This window comes from Eptatretus burgeri, chromosome 3, assembly GCF_056783735.1.
Source record: "Eptatretus burgeri isolate ZD-2024b chromosome 3, Ebu_testis_v1, whole genome shotgun sequence".
NCBI lineage: Eukaryota > Metazoa > Chordata > Myxini > Myxiniformes > Myxinidae > Eptatretus > Eptatretus burgeri.
This window is the reverse complement of record NC_140963.1, coordinates 134,415,435-134,434,553: the sequence shown is the minus strand read 5'-3', so window position 1 is coordinate 134,434,553 and position 19,119 is coordinate 134,415,435. Positions and strand designations below refer to the sequence as shown.

Sequence of the window (19,119 nt, the reverse complement as noted above, 5' to 3'; positions counted from 1 at the left end):
AGCTGCTTCCAGATGAGCACCGAGGGGTCTTGCTCCTATTCGTACAAGGAATTTTTTGTGGAAGTTATCCGGCTGCAAAAGCTTGTAAACGCGTTCCCGTGATGGGATGTCCGCCAGGCAGGAGAACGTCTGTCTATGTCGGTAAATCTGGAAATAGCATCCATTGTTGGATTTTCTGACAATTGTCATTATTGGACAAAATCTGATAATAAATCTATGATGGCCACGATGAAGTTTTTGACCACATCGATCCGAGACCAAGAGATCTTAAGAAGCAGCTTTGATGCAGGAGGAGGCCATTTGGCCCATCATGCCTGTGCTGCACCACCACCACATTCAGTGAATCCGTTCGGCTCTTGACTCGGTTTCATCGAGGGAGGATGGGATGAGAAAAGTGTGGCAGACACAGGGACTAGAGTGTTAGAAATTCAAATAAAATCACTATTTTAACTTTCATTTAAAAATATATACATATTTATATAAAACGTAAAACATAAAGACTAGAAGGGCACTCGGCCAAGCGGACACCTCCTCCACGTAATGCCTGATCCACGAGAACATATCAGGCCCATTACATTTTTGAAATATTATGCTATAGAATACTATATCCTTTTTCGTCCCATCTGTCAATGGTGAAGATTCACTTTAAAAATTAAATAACTCTCGTATCCAGATCCGGATTCGGATCTTCACCAACATCATCTCATCACTTCGTCCTTGTCACACACCGAAACGGTCCACAAAATTTCATCCGGATCCATCCACAACTTTTTGAGATATCCTGTACACAGACAAACAAACAGACAGAAAGGAATGAAAACATCACCTGCTTCACCTTTGGTGGCGGAGGTAATTAAATAATTCTCGTATCTGGAACAAGATTCGGATCTTCACCAAAATTAAGTGTTGCTGTCCTTGGTCAGTCAAGAACACGCAAAAAAAACCCAAAAAACATTCAGAACGATTGCTTTAAAACTGTGGCCAGAAATTGTGTGACAAACAGACAAACAGGCAAACAGACAAATGTGACTACAGACAAACAGACAAACAGACAAACAGATGAAATGGCCCATAGGGCCAGCATTTGACGAAATTCAACAAGATCGTGTACCATCGAGAGTATTGAGTGATAATAGGTATTTTTGGGGTTAAACATAGTTTTTAGGGTAAACAAACAAACAAAAAAAAGCAGGCCCGGTGCGGCTTATATTGCTGACTTTACGTGCGTATTACGCGACGCCTACTCATAGATTTTTTTTCTAGAATTGCAATATCAGAGAATAGATCTGAACCCCATAGATCTGAACCTCGAGGTTCAGATCTGCGATGAGAGGATTGTGTAATATTAGAGGCCAAGGAGATTCATTTTAAATTCCGTTAAATTGTTCACTGTGAATGGTAATTTTTCTGAATATTTGGTGGCATTATGATTCATAAGTGATCATGACTACCATGAAAAACCGTAGATTTTTTTTTTTTTGTATACCTTGGTCGAGGCTCGTATGAGAGCTAACACACAACTCACAGCAAGGAGACATGAGACAAGAGGGGCGGGAGTGGAAGGGGCAAAACATTGGGGAACAGACACAGGTGAACTGTGGAAGGGAGAGGGATGGGGATGGGACGGGGAACATGGCGAGGGGAAGATGGACATTAAAGGGACTTTCAGGAAGGAAAGCAGGAGAATTGAAGGAAGTGGGCTTGGGTGGATTATCGGGGGTAGAAAAGATCGAGGATTTGGATGGGGGAAGATAAGAGGTGGTGGTGAACAGCTGTTTTGAAAGCCTGGAGGGAAGAATGGGAAAGAATAGAGTGAGGAAGTTTATTCCAAAGGCGGGAAAAAGAGGAATGAAAGAGTGAAGATGAGCAGTGATTCGTGATTTTGGTAGTTTTACCAGAAGGGGGTTGTTGGCGGACCTTGAGCGACCTGTGGAAATGTGGTTGGGACAAATCACAGAGAGAGCAGGGGGGGCAAGGCTGGAGAGGAGTCGGTAGAAGACAGAAAGACCACCGACCAACCTGCGGTGATTGAGTGAGAGGCCCAAAGACTCAGCTTCATTGCGGGAGATGCCAATGATCTTAAAAGCCCTGGTTTCGACAGCGTGAAGTCGAGAAAGGTGGGAGGCAGGAGCACCAGCCCAGAGGGGAGAGCAGTACTCCATCAGGCTACGGACAAAAGCTTTGTAAGTGGTCAGGAGCTCAAGAGGGCCGAGGAAGGACTTTGCACGACGGAGGATTCCCAGTCGGCGACTGGCTTTTGAGGCGAGGTTGGAAATGTGACTTTCCCAGGAAAGGTCATGGCAGATAGATAGCACTTAGCATGTTAAATTAAAATACCTGTCACCTCCGTAATCCGTAACGGATGTGATGAATTTTTAATCCAGTCAAAGATACTCCCCTCCTACGTCCGTGTTTCAAATTGGAAAGGAATCCGTTAAGATTTGGCGGAGACATGAATTTTTGAAAATCGACCCATGCTAAAAGATACGGATTTTCGCGATTTTCAGGGATTTTTCGTGACCTTGACCTTTGACCTTGACATGCCAAAAGTTATAGGGTTCTATTCTGGTGGCCAATAAGTCCATTGGTGAAGTTCCATGACATTCCGACTCGAAATGCGACCTGAAGAGCGAGACGTACACACAAACAAACAAACAAACAAACAAACAAGCATACTTCACAAAATCGTAGATTTCGTCAAGTAACAAATGTGACTACAGACAAACAGACAAATGTGACAAATAGACAAACAGACAAACAGACAAATGTGATGACAGACCAACAGACTTGGCAAAAACATTTTTTCACCAAATAACGAACAGAGAGGGATGAAAACATAACCTCCTACACCTTCGGTTGTGGAGGTAATAAAGTACACCTGCGATCCGATGGATAAACGAAAACTCACTTACTGCACGAAATTAAATCCACACGGAATGTTCACGAGTCCACAACAATGGGTGAGGAGTTTCGTGCAGACATGATGAGGTTAACGAGTCCAGGATCCGCCAAGTTAGGAAATGTACAAAAAACATAAAGTGGGGAATGGATGTTTTGGTTTACACTGGAGTGAGGGTGAACCACTCTATTCCATGATTGTGAGTGTAAACGGGTAGGAGATACTTCGGTTTACACTGGAGTGAGAGTAATTCCGTGACACCCATCCCCCCACCCCCCTTTATCAGACACTTGTATTAAAAGTTCTGTAAAAGTTTGCAGTGTTCAGTATTGTTTTAATTTATGATAAAATTTTGCATCAACGAACTGAAAATAATCTTCACAGCAATGGATGTTCAGGGGAAATGAAAAAATTCTTCCCCAAAATATCATTTTCATTTGAATTATTATTTTTTGTTACAATGTGGACAGGATCACCACCAAAATGTTTATATTTACATCAATTTCTCAAAATATTACAGGGGGAGTAATCCCTGGACCTCCCTCGTTAGGATGAAATAACTTCCTTCCTCGGAAATAACATAACTTTCCTCGTTATATTATATTTTTTAAAGTTCTGCAGCTTAACTCATGTACATGGTAAGCTCGTCCTGGTAGTTTATTAAAGTAAAAATAACATTGAACATCATGTTTAACATCCGGGGTATTAACGATGTGGGATTTCTATCAGATTCCCCCCAGGAGTCGAAGGATTACAAGATTCACATCAAAACAAGAGGTGGTTGGTGGGCTGGGACAAACTCCAATGTTAATATCACGATGTGTGGACCATTGGAGTGTTTGAGGTCTTATCATCTTAAACATTCATCAACACATCCCTATCCTTTTCAAGGGGGTCAGGTAATCATTCACAGAACACTTTAACAAGGTAGATAAAATAATAATAAACATGTTAATATCCTAACCAGGTGAGATGTTACCTGCCGTGCACGTGTTCCCTCCAGGTAGATGTTTTCACTGTGCCATCCCGTTACCTGGGAAACCTGGAAAATGTAACAATCTGGCACGATGGGAGTGGAATGGGACATCCTTCCTGGTTCCTCAAAAATATCAGAATCATCGAAACATTCTCTGGAATGGAAGGAACATTTACCTGTTCATGTTGGATTAAAGGAAACAAACCTAAAACCCTCTATCCCCAGGTAATCTCACCTTTTCCCATGAATAGGGAATGGAATCTCGTGTTTCCCCCCAAATTCTCGACATTCATGAATGAAGTGAATTTAGAAAATGAACGAAGAACTCTGTAAATATAATAATTAATCATTTGTAAACTTTATTTATATCATTTACGACTAATAATAATAATAATGTGATTTATTTTCGCACCTTTCACCACTGGATACAAGATGTTATAGAAAGAAAAATAAAACAAAATGGGGGATCGTGGGGGTGGGGAGTGTCGGAGATGGAGAGGGGTGAAAGAGAAAATGGAGGTGCTGGTGCTGGTGCTGGTGCTGGTGGAGGTGCTGCTGATGCTGATGGAGGTGCTGGTGTTGGTGGTGCTAATGCTGGTGATGCTGATGCTGGTGGTGGTGCTGGTGGTGGTGCTGGTGCTGCTGCTGGTGGTGCTGATGCTGGTGGAGGTGCTGGTGGAGGAGCTGGTGCTGCTGCTGGTGGTGCTGATGCTGGTGGAGATGCTGATGGAGGGGCTGTTGCTGGTGGTGCTGATGCTGGTGAAGGTGCTGGTGCTGGTGCTGGTGCTGGTGCTGGTGCTCGTGATGCTCGTTTCTCGACATTGAAGTTAAATCCACAAATACACTTTTTGAGGAAAAATTCCAAACCCACGGCCATTTCACAGAACAGTTTCCTGGGATCTCTCGTCGTAGTTCATCATCGTTTTGTGACCTCATTGATGACACCTGTTGATGGTTTGATCGGTGTTGAAGCTCCTCCTCAAAAACGAACCCACGTGACCTCATTGCCCCTGTGGTTCGCCAAGGCTCGTGGAATATCGAGATATTGGAAAGAGAATGAATGATATAGGATGGTAACTTGGTGTATCTATCATTTTGGAAAGAGAATTAATGACTTTCATTTCCACTTTCCGCTGGTCCTCCAGGGGTCTCCGTCTGGCCATCCCCCAGGCAGATGCCTGGCCCATCCCTATCTCCTTGAGACGCCAATCAACCTGCTGCAACCACAAGGCACTTGGTCAGCCCATTGGCCTCCTCCACTCACGAGGCTTCCTCGCTGGGAGAATCTGGTGAGCAGAATCAGTGTCAGGAAAACGAGCCACATGTCCATACAGTCACAGCTGATGCTCATGGACTCTGCAGGTAACAAATCTCCTGTGAGTCTCTCTCAGCAACCGCTCGTTGGACATCAAGTCCGACCAGCGATCGCCAAGGATTCTCCGAAGAGACCTGGTACCAAAGGAATTATGTCTCCATCTCAGATCCCTGGTCAGAGTCCAAGTCTCACATCCGTAGAGCAGGACTGGATGCACCAAGGAACTGAAGACTCGGACTTTCATCCTCCTGCACAGGTAACGACAGTGCCACACTGCATTATAGTGAATCTATGACTCCCAAGGCCCAATCCAGACATCTATTGACCTCTGGTTCACAGCCAGCAGAGACATGAATATCACTGCCAAGGTAAGTGAATCTCTCCACGACCTCAACATCCTCACCACAAACAGGTACAGAGGTGATTGCAGCATCCAAGATGTCATTGAAAGCCTGGATCTTAGTTTTGACCCATGAAACCTGTAATCCCAGTGGCTCCAACTCCTCATTCAGCAAATCGAGAGCCCCCAAAATGATATCCAGTCTCCACAAAGATGACTGCATCAACTGTAAAATCAAGGTCGGAGATCTTGACATTCCCAAGCGATGTACCGCAGCTTGATCCCTCCGACATCCTCCCCAGAATCCAGTCCATACAAGTGCTGAAAAGTGTGGGGACCAGTCCACACCCGACAAACTCCAGTATCAATGGGAAGTAAGTTGGAGATGGTATCACCACATCTCACAGCACTCTCAGCTCAAGTGTATAGTTCAGACATCAGATCGATCAGTTTTGGTGGCACCCCACGAAAACCAGGAATCCTCCAGAGGGCATCCCGATTCACTGAATCAAATGCTTTGCAGAGATCACCATCGGCTGGAAGCAGCCACTGCCGAAACTCTTGTCTGCATTCAGTGAGGACTTGTAGAGTAAGGATACAGTCGGTCGTTGACCTCTTTGGTATAAAGCCTGACTGCTCTGGGTGCTGGTGATCAAGCAGATGGTGTTGAACCCAAGCAAGAATTGTCCGAGCAAAGAACTTGCCCAGCACTGACAGCAGCATCACCCCTCAGTCGTTGTTACAGTCCTGGCAATCACCCTTCCCATTCCAGAAAGGGACAACAAGGCCCCTCTTCTCATCAGTTGGGATGATGCCTGTGTTCCAGGCAGAGCACAGACCTGCATGCAACAACATGAGCACAGCATTTCCAACAACCTTGAGAAGTTCAGCATGGATGCCACAGATCCCAGAAACTTCACCCCATTTCAACAGGTTCACCTCAGTCTGTGTTTCCACAAATGAAGGTGATTCAGTTGATTGGAGGGTCAGCAATAGAGATAGCAATGATATCCAACTCAACAGCTGGTGGATCACCCTGGGACAGCCGCTCAAAGTAACTGGACCAGCGGGCCTTCACTTCAGCCTCCTCTGTGAAGAGCCCACCACCCTCCGCTCTAACTGAAGTACACCAAGGGAAGGGCTTGGAGGAACACAATGCACATATTCCCCTGTAAGCAGGACAAGAATCACTTGACCATAGGGGATGTAATGCGGAAATTCCCCTGTAAGTAGGACAAGAATAATTCTAACCCCTCAAAAATTCCTCACACTTAGGCCTCCTTGTCCGCTTTCAGCGACCTTAAAGTTTTACGACGCAACTCCCTGAACAGCTCAGCTCTGCCATTAAGCCTGGCCCTGCGACTCTGGTCAATGGTATCCCGTGTCCCTTGAGAGGCAAAATTCTTCTTCGCCCGACGGTGAGTTCCAAGACATCCAATGGCAACATTATGGATGGTGGTCTTGAAGGCACCACCCACCATGATCTCGCCGCAATCCAGTATCCGAACCTCAGAGAGAGCTGCAATACCGATGTTCAAACGCTTGAGCTCAGATGATAACAGAGACAGGTGATCATCCTCTCTTCGGGACAGGACATTCTCGGCACCCACCTGAAGGGAACGCTTCAGGTTAACCCAAGGAAACCACCGTCTGAGGGATGACACCTCAGCACCACCCTGACATACACGACCGCAATCTGACCCGGGAGGGTTTCCCCACGTTTTTCCTCTTCTCATCAAAGAGTGGGGGCTCCCAAAATATTTTCCCCAATCCCATCATCCGTTGAGCTGCTCTGCGAAGGGCAGCTGCACAGGAGGTACTCCCACAGAGTGGGCTTTCAGTTTTCTTTGCGTTTTTCGTTTGTTTTGTTGAATGAAGGGTTTAACGGTGGCTGGAGTGCAAATCCTGCCACCAACCTCCAAAAAAAGTAACCCAACTGCAGGAGGATGTCCGCAGATACAGTTGGGCCAAATAAATGAAACGTATTTGGCTCACTCCTCTGCCATATGACAGGTTTTGTTTTTAATTCTGCTGGGTATTCATATCCAAACACCCTCCTCAGCAGAAAACCAGCCTGGCGTTGGCTCAGCAGTTCGGGTGATGGCTTGGGATCCTCGTGTTCTGCGTTTGAGCCCCGTTTTCTGCTGAATTAACACTAGGGGGTTGACTCAGCCTGGCATCCTTCTGAGGTCGGCGAAATGAGCACCAGTGTACTGGTAATAGGGGCACTGCATCAGTGGCATATCAGTGCCCCGAACCAAAGATGCAACCAGCAGCTTGAAAGGCTGTACAGAAAGGGAACCAAACAAACCTGGTGGTGGAGACAGTTTCGTTTCTGACAACCCGACCATGAAACAGGTTTGTACAGGTTTACACAGTGCCTGGAGCAAGCCACAGATCTAATCTGACTTGACCTGACATTATTGTGTCCAGCACGAAAATCTGCACTCCCAAAATAAACCCAGCAGCTCAGCCGAAACCACATAGCCAGGGTTGGGTTTCATGAGGGATGGTGTACGGGTTGTCAAAACCTCTTGACAGGTCATGTTGGAGAGTGACAGGAAGAAGAGTGAGAGGGGAAACCGAATCAGATTCATTCACGAATTCTTGTTTCCCTTTTACTATAATATTAATAACCAATGTAAATTTTGTACACCGATTATTAATTTGTGGATATTTAATGGATGATCCTGTTCTTGTCGTTCTGCAGCATCGTCTGACATTTCAGATCAATTGTTCAAATTTGCATAAAAGCACCAAAATTGGTACACATGTAGAATAATGTATTCCGAACAATTCTAGATATGGAGCCACCCGAGATTGTGCCTTGGTCAGCTTCGGCGACCATTTTCCAAAATGGCCACCATTCTACTTTAGCGAAATTGGCTATATGCTCTTATTTTCTTATTGTTTTGGTGGTAGATATAAGGAAAGTGTAAAATTCAGTAAATTGACCATGAAAAGGCATATTCAAATATTATGAGCCAGAATTTTCGGTAAAAAGGCATTATTTGATTTGTAAATTGCTGCACTCCAGAAACTTTTCGCTGAAAAGTACCCATACCATTATTGCCTGGAGAACAAGAGTCAAATGATATTCATCACATTCAATGGGTTTGGAATCAACAAAAATTGCATTATAGATTACATACTTTACTCTATTTTAAAAAGGGAACTGATAATCGTGATAACGACAAACTCAGAAAATGTAGTCAAATTATTGCACACTTCACTTTGAAGTGGCTTAGGTTTACTGTCTACTACCATTCTAGCAGGACACATGGTACACGCATACATCAGTCGAGTACAATATGAGTTTCTGAGCTCAAGTGTATTGGCTCTGGATCAAGAAGTCAACACTTTTACAAGCAATGCGACTTTGCATTTGCACATTCTAAGCTAGGCCGATATCTCAGTCTGTGTCTACTGTGTCTGTCTACTGGCATTCTCCTTCACAAGCACACAGTCCAGTGCATTGCAGAGAAGCCTTCTTGCATTTGCAGCGGTTTCTACAGCCTTTTTTGCAGCCGCACGACACCAGCTCGAAGCAGCTTTTTGAAGCCTCAGGGAGTGTGGTCCAGAGCGGTTCATAGGGCCCATCCTCTGTTTGCCACCAGCCCCAGCTTGTTGGTGATGGAAGCACAGGTTAAGGGACCAAGACCTGCCCCCAGACAGCCACCCTGGAAGACTGGTCTCTTCACATGCTGTTCCAAAGCATCGTAGGTAGGTGGGATGCGCTGGACGGAGTTCCTCTTGGCGAAGAGTTTCTTTCTGGCCTCGTTAACGTCCGTCTATGGACTGGTGTGGTCATAGAGGAGCACCACAAACCTTTCAATGCAGTGTATTGTGTCATCCTGGATGTTGACTGGCGTGGTGGTCAGGGTCACAAGAGAATCTGTCAGTTCTGGAAACGAGTTCTATGTGGCCCAGGCAGATTTATTCCCATGCCCCACGAATGCTGATACCGTGTCACATCCGGTCATGGCGTGGAAGACAGGGAGGGCACGTGCCTTCTGTGGACCGAGGGAGGCAGCTATTTCATGGGCAGGGATGTAGCGGTAGTTCTTGCCCATTCCAAAGGCAATCCAGAGTTCATCCACGCATGGTAGTGCCTGGGCTACCATCACCACCAAGACGACAACGTCGGTGTCTACGGTTCGAACTTGAATCCGACGGTGGTCATGTTCTGCAGCATGGGCCACATGTCGCATAATGCGAGTGTCTGCCTCTTCTTGACCGCATGGAGCCAGAGAGCTTTCATCTTCCTGCTTTGGAAGGCAGATGACTGCTTCACCATCAGTGACTACCAGCTCCTTTGCCTCGTCATGGAAGGACTACACCAGCACATCGGACAGGAAGGTGAAGAGCTCCACCTTCTTTGCATCGACACGAAGGAAACTCTGCTAGTTTCCTGGTATGGCTGCGGCGCTCACCACGCGCCGTCGCACCCCTTTTCCTCATTTCTCCCTTGTCATCGTCTTCAAGGAGCCATCTTTGTAGCTATCCCAAACGAGGTCGAGACGTGAAGCACGACGTAGCTGCCCCTCGACGTATGGGATGAAGACTTGGTGGGCATATTCTTCAAATGTCTTGGCAGTGCCAGGCTTCAACATCTGCACAATGATGGCGCCATCAAGGACAACAGAAGTGACAGCAGATGGATCAGACTGAGCTTCAGCAACGCCTTCAAGGCACACCAGCAAGTCGCTTTTGCTACCCAGGTGTAGCTTACCTACATCAGATAATGCGGGAGGGCATGCTTGATTTTCATGATGGAAGAACTCGTCCAGGTTCCCATTGCGTTTCTGGCAGCCTATGTAGAGCCTTGCAAATAAGGCCATATCATTCTTCACAGATGATTCTTTCCTTTGGGTGCTTTTGGTCTTCTGTCTGTTCAGAAGAGGGGAAGTTTGTTCCTCTTTATAGGTTCATCAATTGTCTTTGTTCTGTCGATGAGGCAATCCTTTGAGTAGGCCTGAAACTGTTCTTGTCCAATCTGCTTGGCAGTGCGAACTGTTTCAATCACTGCAGGATCGGCAATCTCCTTGGTGTCTAGGACCAGCAAATCTGGACTATTCTCCTCAAAGGGATTCCCCAGCTCTTCAATGACAGCCACAAGTGATTGTACATCTTTGGCAAATGCTTCTTGTGCATGTGGTGTTTCTTCATGGTGACGTGTCTCCTCATTGGCATTTGGATGCATGTTCGCCTCCTCAAACTCCAGGATCACTCTGGCCACCTTGGGTCTGGCAACCATCCAGCGCCTCAGAGCACTGGGATTGTCCATCAGGCCAACGGCACCTCCGTCATCCTTGACACGGGCATTTTGTTCATGCGCTTGGTCAAGAGGAATTGCTGAGAATGCCCTCTTGGTCTTTTGCACTGTGAAGTGACCTGCCTTGAACTCATTGTAGATCTCTGGGTGCTGTTGTGGAAGTTCTGTCATGTCACGCAAATGGACCGGTATCCACCGGGCATAGTTGATATGGTCCAGTGCGAAGAACCATGGGACTATCTCAGTGAGAGCATCGAGGTACATGATGAAATCTCCCTCTCTCAGAGATCGCACGTAGATTAGGATGGAGAGCTCCAGATCCAAGACTGTTGTCCAGTACAAAAACTGGGGAGATCTGTTCTCTTTCTCATGGCACCAGTCTTCGAAGTCCTCGGGAGGCTGGTCATCTTCTGCACTGGCGCTGTGCTGATCGTATGCACGTCGTTGGAGTATGTACAAGGCAGCCGCTGTGAGCTAGTGTGCCCTTCTTGTGCATGTGACGTGAGAGGCTCGAAGAAATGAGTCAGCGGTTCCTGCAGTAGCAATCTCTGCCTGTGCGAGTGCATGCGTCCACCCGCTTCCCTGCAACCAGTCACCTAGTGTCTTAACTTTTGACCAACACCTAGCTCCTGATGATTATCACTCCATATTCTGCAAAGACACAAAACACCTTGTTACTACACTAATACTACTACACCAATATTACCAATTACAACACCACTTCCACCACCACAACAAAATACTTCTGCACCTGTCACTGATGCTGTGTGCGAAAATGGATTTTCCCATAAAATAACCATATTTCCCCAATACAATGGTTGGAAATATAATAAATCAACACAAATGACATTTGTATTGTTTTCCTTTGTAAATGCACATCACATGGAGTATTTATCACCTCTGAGAAACCTACAAAGAGAATAACAATGACAGATATCCCATGTTGTTAAAGTAGAATGGTGGCCATTTTGGAAAATGGCCGCCAAAGCTGACCAAGGCAAAATAGAGTGGCTCCATATCCAGAATTGTTCAGGATACATTAGTCAACATATTGTTACGGCTGTGGAAATTCGCATTACACCATGAAGGGCTCGTAGGTGAGATATCTCTCAGTACATGTGTCGTTAGCCCCAAATCCGTTGTCTCGAGGGAATATATGTGATTCATTCGGGCTGTGACGCTTTGAGGTAGCTGTTTTTCTGTTCTATCTTTATTTTGAACCAACCACATCTCAACCACCATCACACAACAACCACCAACCACAACGCCGCTTCACAACAACCACAACCACACCTGCCTCTCGACAACCACGCCATCCTCACAACTCTGCCAGCAACCGTCAACATCTCCACGAACACAAAAGGGAAAGGGGAACAACAACAACTCCCACCCCGATTTCCCTGGTAAACAAGAATGACGATTGGAACTCAACTCCCACCCCGATTTCTCTGGTGGAATGTTCCCCCCCCCCCCGCATGCCGCGAAGGGAGGGGCGGGGTGCCGGGGAAATAAAAGGGCGCACGGAGGTGCCGCTGAGAAGAGAAAGTCAGGTCAGAGGAGGTCAGGTCTGGGCGGTCGGTGAGAGTGTCAGTGTCAGTCGGCGGTTCATGGTCTTCTGCCCGTCTGGGTCTTGGAGAAGCGGTCCGTAGAGCGACCCGCTCGTTGGAGCTTGCAGTCGGTGGAGAGTCCGGACGTCGCGGAGGGGACACGGACTGGAGGCGCCGCTCTGCCAGCTGTGTCGCGCGGACCTGCGCGTTCGTACAAGGAGCGCCGGAGAGAGCTCGCCCACCATCGCACCTGGAGGGTGCAAGTAACCTGCAAAGGTCTCGTGGGACTCGTTCGGTCTGCCAAGTCCCACGCCATAAAGGCCCACGGGCCCCGTCTGCCCCCTTGTCTATGAGGGTGGCTTCTTTCCTTTGCTTTCGAATGAATGTGTGTTGGCGCGGTCTGTAAAGTAGAACTGTATAAGTGTTGCCGTGTGTGCGCACAGTCGGTAGTAACTCTGCGTCGTTGTTGATATTGTTCTTGTTGCCATATGTGCATTTTGACTGTTTGGCTGTATATGTGTGCTTTCCGTGTGTCGCGTAATAAATGTGCATTGTGTCTACTGTTTTCCCGTTTCGCTTCGTCTCCTTCCGTTTAATTGACCCTCCATCCTGCTTCACGTAAAGGGTTCGTAGTGGGCTTAATACGCCCGGTAATTAATCGGAACCGTCGAGGCCGACGATAACACCGTTCGGTTATCACTGTAGCACGGAACGGACCGCTTAAGCGGTTCGCGTCCGGAGTCGACCTGCGGCGAGGTACGATCGCCCGGTTTACCATCCGTGTGGGGACTTAGGTAGGTCGAGTTTGGCGAACAACCCTATCCTACGCGGGTGGAAATTGGCACAATCGTGGTGAGGTTAAACCCCCACCCGTGACTAGCTCCCGGCGTTAGTCCAAGAGGGTCATGACTGAATTGTCCGACCGGTGGGCGACGTGCCGCGATCCGAGTTACGTGGCCGTCCGCACGCCGGCGGGCGCGAATTCGCAACAATATGTATCAATTTTGGTGCTTTTATGAAAAGTCGAACAATTGGTTTGCTATGCTGCAGTACTATTGTTAATCCCTTGGTATCCACTTCATGGTAACATCCAAACAACGTTCTTACATCCCAGTCAAGAAACAATAACAATTAAATTGTTAAACAATCGATTGTTCAAACTTTTAAATGAGAAATATATCTAATAAACCTCACTTTTGTGTAACTTGTGCAGGACAAGGTCAGTAATAGACGGTAATGTACAATCACGTAGATGTACAAGGACATCAGGAACCAAGAGGGAAGTGAAAACGGTACATATGTGATTTCAACCCGGGATCCCATCATCAGGAGCTCTGTGCTGGGTTAATGGATCAAAACGATCAAATAAACCAGATTATCACATTCATGATCCATTAGATTAACAAGAAAAAAAGCAATCATAGATTGCAGACTTGTTTTGTGTGGTGTTTGTGTGGTGTACTTTTTTGTGGTGTCTGTGTGCTGGTGTGGTGTGTTTCATTATTGGTGAGATATAACTGGAACCGCCACTTTAAACCTGCTGGCAGTGATGACCAGGTACCAAGACGTCCCGATTTGATGCAACCCTGCTTTGATTGAGCTGTAAAGGTTAAATTGACCCTGACTCATGATGTTTATTACGATTCAGTTGAATTCAGAATGGGATTAAAATAAATTCAATTCAAATCAAATGGAATCTCAAATAGGTACAATCCTGCATTGGAGTTGTCAGAAGGAACCCAAACAAACAAAAAGCAAACATTTAGTCATTGGGAGGAACCTGGATAGGATTCATATTTCGGCTGCCACTCTACCCTCAAACACATCCAGGCACAGCCAAGTGAGCTTTTTTCAAAATATATATATATATATATATATATATATATATATATATATAAATATATACATATATATATATATATATATATATATATATATATATATATATATATATATATACAAATATACATACATATATGTTTATATTAGACGACCCGTGAACCCGTTGGGTTCCCGTTGTGACAGCGATTGATAAAAAAATCTTTTCAAAGAAAAAAAGATAACTTCAGCGAACTATTCTGCTGAGGTTGTTTTCATTGATCAAATACTTCCGAAGAGTACTTGACTGAATCGGGAATTGATTTCTTAATAATTTTTTTTGTTGCCCGATTTGAACGAAACTTTATACTGGACACCGCAGGCGAATGGTGAGTAAGGTGGCCCCAAAATTTTTGCGCTTTCATGTACCGTTTTAGCTGTATTTCAGGAACATACATACTGGATTTGTTACATACATACATGATGAGAGTTTTAGTAATATATAGATCGATATATATATATATATATATATATATATATATATATATATATATATATATATATCTTTATATGTGTATATCAAAAAAGTTAAATAATTCTGGCTGCCAGACCATTCATCTGATCAAGTTGAAATTTCAAACTTATATTCCCCATCACTATTTGATCATAATTGTGAAGTTTCACGTCGTTCGATGAAGCGGTTCATGAAAAATAATTTTTTGAAAAGTTTTACTTAATCCAATATGGCTGCCAAACCATGTGACCAATGATGTCAGAGGTTTGTAATCATTTTGGTCCTCATGGATAGGCGGTCATACCTGTAAAGTTTTGCCTCAATCTGTTCAACCGTTTCAAAGAAGATTTTAAAATGTTTTTTTTATTAAAAACAACATGGCTGCCAAACTACGTGACCGGTGACGTCATCAATTTTTCTTTCTGTGGACCAATTTATCCCAAGATGACCCTTCAAAATTTTCATACCAATCGGATGTCGTGTTCCACAGATGCAATTATGACGTCATTAAAAAAATCACAATTATTCTTTATGTGGAGTACTTGCCACGTGCCAAGTCTCAATTTTTTTCCTTGGTGCGGTTTCGGAGGTAGAGATCCAAAGTTTTTCCTTTTTTCCAATATGGCTGCCACACCATGTGACCTATAATGTCATTATTATCAATTAATACATTCTACATGAGTATTCGCTCCAATGGTGAAAGTTTTCATGTCAATCCGACAAGCAGTTGCAGACAAAAACACACATGTTCTGTGCGGACAAACAAACAAACAGACCCAAATGCAATGCCCTCGCATCTGGCGAGGGTAATTATCATGGTGTGGGTGATTGATCTTCACTCAAATCCACAACATGAAATCTTTCATCTCCAAGTAATTTCACACAAGATAGTCAATTTAACTTTCAGGGGAATTGGGGAACACGTGCTCCATGATGCAGCACCCCAGGTCACATTAATTAAATCGTCACCAACAGAACATCTAAACAGTAACTATGACTCTAACAGTAACTTGTCTCATCAGGTTTCTTTATATTTCATACTCCTGTCAGTGGAGATTGATGGAAGTATCAGGTCACATGGGAATGAGGGGACAGATACACTCAGAAATGATGTAACCAGCAGGCAAGTCATTGTGTGTGAACGAATGAATGTATGGATGAATGAATGAATATAAGATGAGAAAGTGTACATTATTCATTATTTCCTGTCCTTGAGGATCCATGAACAGATTTACTGTGAAGTCGTTTGTTGTGGTTGTGTAAGACAAGTAATCACAGGGATTATGTCAATAATGAGGAACACAAAAGCACATGGAAATAGACCTTCATGTAACCACACCTGGGTATTGTCATTGTCAGGTGAGGCCAGATCAGATCTGTCACTTGCTTCAGGTATCATGTAAACCTGTACGAACCTGTTCCATGGTCGGGTTGTCGGCGACTAAACCGTCTCCCCCACCAGGTTTTCCGGTGAGGAGGTGTTTGGATCTGGACACCCAGCAGGAATAAAAACAAAACCTGTCAAAGGGCGGAGGAGCTCCTTGTGAGCCAACGACCATCCATATCTAGTGCCCAACCGTGTCTGTGGACGTCCTCCTGCAGTTGGGTTACTTCTTATTAGGAGGTTGGTGGCAGGATTTGCACTGCAGCCACTGTAAAACCCTTCATTCCACAAAACATTCTCAAAACATAACAAAATCTGAAAACCCACTCCATGGGAGAACCTCCAGTGCAGCTTCCCTTGACAGGGCAGCTCACCAGATGAGGGGATTGGGGCAAAGCCTTCGGGACCCTCACTCTTTGATGATAGGAGGGAAACCACGGGGTAACATTCCCGGGTCAGATTGTGGAAGAGTGTGTCGGGGTGATGCTGAGGTGTCATCCACCAGACGGCGGTCTCTTTGGGTTAACCTGAGGCAGTTCCTTTGGGTGGGTGCCTGGAATGTCCAATCCCTAAGAGAGGATGATCACCTGTCTCTGTTATCATCTCAGCTCAAGCGTTTGGACATCGGTATTGCAGCACTCTCTGTGGTTTGGAGAGCGGATTGCGGCGAGATCATGGCGAGATCATGGCGAGATCATGGCGAGATCATGGTGGGTGGTTACACCTACTATTGGCCTGGTCGCTCTGATAGTTACCATGCCCAAGGAGTTGCTGTCACTGTGTCCAATAAGCTGACCCCAATGATAATTGCAGTAACACCAGTCAACGCGCGTATTATGAGACGAAGGATTCGTCACTCCTTAGGTGTGATTTCCCTGGTCTCTGTTTATGCTCCGACTGAGGCGAGTGATCACACTGTGAAGGACCCAACCTATGCTATAATGGAGTCTGTGGTTGATCAGTGCCCCAAGCGAGATAAACTCCTAGTCTTGGGGGATTTCAATGCATCGACTGGAACTGATAGGGATGGTTATGAGACGTGTGTTGGTTCCCATGGGTCTTTAACTGTGAAGCTGAATAGCACTTAGTTCCGTGACTTTGCAAGAAGTCATAGACTGAGGGTGGCTGATTCATGGTTTCAGTGCCGACAAGCTCATCGATGGACTTAGTATTCGAATGATGGCGGTGTGGCAAAGGTGATTGACCATGTGCTCATTGATGGTGGCTGGATGATGATCCAAAGCTGCAGGGTCTACTGGAGTGCTCAGTTCCTCAATACTGACTACAGGCTTGTTGTCGCAACTCTTAAGTTGCACCTTAAATCCAAGAGAATGGTACCATCCCAGCCATGGCTGAATGTTGGCAAACTCAAGGATGAGAGGGTAGCTGAGGAGTTTGCAAAAACAAGCTGAGTGGAGATTTGGGGGGGGGTCTGGGTGCTTTGGGGGATTCTGAAGAGTTGTGGAGTGCCTTCAAGACCACCCTCATTGATGATGCCGTAGGATGTCTTGGAACTCAACATAGGGCGAAGAATAATTTTGTTTCTCAAGGGACACTGAATACCATTGACCAGAGTCAAAGAGCCAGTCTGAATGGCAGAGGTGAGCTGTTCAGGGAGCAGAGGCGTAAAACTGTACGTGTGCTAAAGGTGGACAAGGAGGCCAATGTGCGAGGAATCTGTGAGGGGGTAGAGCATCACCTGTGGTCAAGTGATTCTCGTCCCGCTTACAGGGGAATTTGCGCATTGCGTTCATCCAAGCCCATCCCTCAGTGTACTGCAGTTAGAGCAGAGGGTGGTAGGCTCTTGACAGAGGAGTCCGAAGTGAAGGCCCGTTGGGCCGCGTACGTTGAGCAGGTGTACCAGGCTGATCCACCAGAATTTGAGTTGGATGTCAGGGGTGTTACTATCCCTATTGCCCACCCTCCAATCAACTGTGGTCCACCTTCGTTCGTGGAAATACAGGCTGCGGTGAACCGGTTGAAATGGGGTAAAGCTCCAGGGATCTGTGGCATCCATGCTGAACTTCTCAAGGCTGGTGGAAATACTGTACTCATGTCATTGCATGCAGTTCTGTGCTCTGTCTGGAAAACAGACATCCTCCCCACTGACTAGAAGAGGGACCTTGTTGTCCCTCTCTGGAAAGGGAAGGGTGATTGCCAAGACTGCAACAACTACCGTGGGTTGACGCTGCTCTCAGTGAAGGGCAAGGTCTTTGCGAGGATAATTCTTGAGAGGGTTCGTCACCATCGCCTTGAGCACCAGCATCCAGCGCAGTCAGGCTTTACACCAAAGAGGTCAATGATTTACTGTATCCTTGCTCTTCCGGTCCTCACCGAAAGCAGATGAGAGTTTCGGCAGGGACTGCTTGCAGCCTATGTTGATCTCTGTAAAGCGTATGATTCAGTGAATCGTGATGCTCTCTGGAGGATTCTTGGTCTTCGTGAGGTGACACCAAAACTGATCGATCGGATGTCTGAACTCTACTCTGGTACTGAGCGTGCTGTGAGATGTAGTGGTACATCTCTGACTTATTTCCAGTTGTTACTGGAGTTCGTCAGGGGAGTGTACTGGCCCCCTCACTTTTCAGCACTTGTATGGACTGGATTCTAGGGAGGATGTTGGAGAGATCAAGCTGCGGTGCATCGTTTGGGAATGTCAAGATCTCTGACCTTGATTTTGCAGATTATGCAGTCATCTTTCTGGAAACTTTAGAAATACTTTTGGGGCCCTCGAGGTGCTGAATGAGGAGTCGGAGCCACTGGGATTATGGGTTTCCTGGGTCAAAACTAATATCCAGGCTTTCAGTGACATCTTGGATGCTGCTGTCCTGTCTGTGCCTGTTTATGGTGAGGATGTTGAGGACATGGAGAGATTCACTTACCTTGGCAGTGATATTCATGTCTTTGCTGGCTATGAGTCAAAGGTCAATAGACGTCTGGGTCGGGCCTGGGGAGTCATGGATTCACTGGATCATGGGGTGTGACACTGCCAGTACCTGTGTGGGAGGACGAAAGTCTGAGTCTTTAGGTCCTTGGTGCTTCCAGTCTTGC

The 19,119-nt window shown here is 45.9% G+C and overlaps 1 long non-coding RNA gene and 1 pseudogene across 2 annotated transcripts in view; both read left to right on the top strand.

Moving 5' to 3' along the window:
• LOC147031023 (uncharacterized) overlaps nt 1-19,119 on the top strand; it is a 215,243-nt gene that overhangs the window by 63,708 nt on the left and 132,416 nt on the right. The gene's annotated exons all lie outside the window — the stretch shown is intronic.
• Nucleotides 1-19,119, top strand: part of LOC147031027 (uncharacterized) — a 34,577-nt pseudogene that overhangs the window by 6,703 nt on the left and 8,755 nt on the right. The window contains exons 2-3 of the transcript XR_015056632.1: nt 3,629-3,798; nt 3,903-4,100. The product of XR_015056632.1 is annotated as an uncharacterized LOC147031027 (transcript). The remainder of the gene's footprint in view (nt 1-3,628; nt 3,799-3,902; nt 4,101-19,119) is intronic.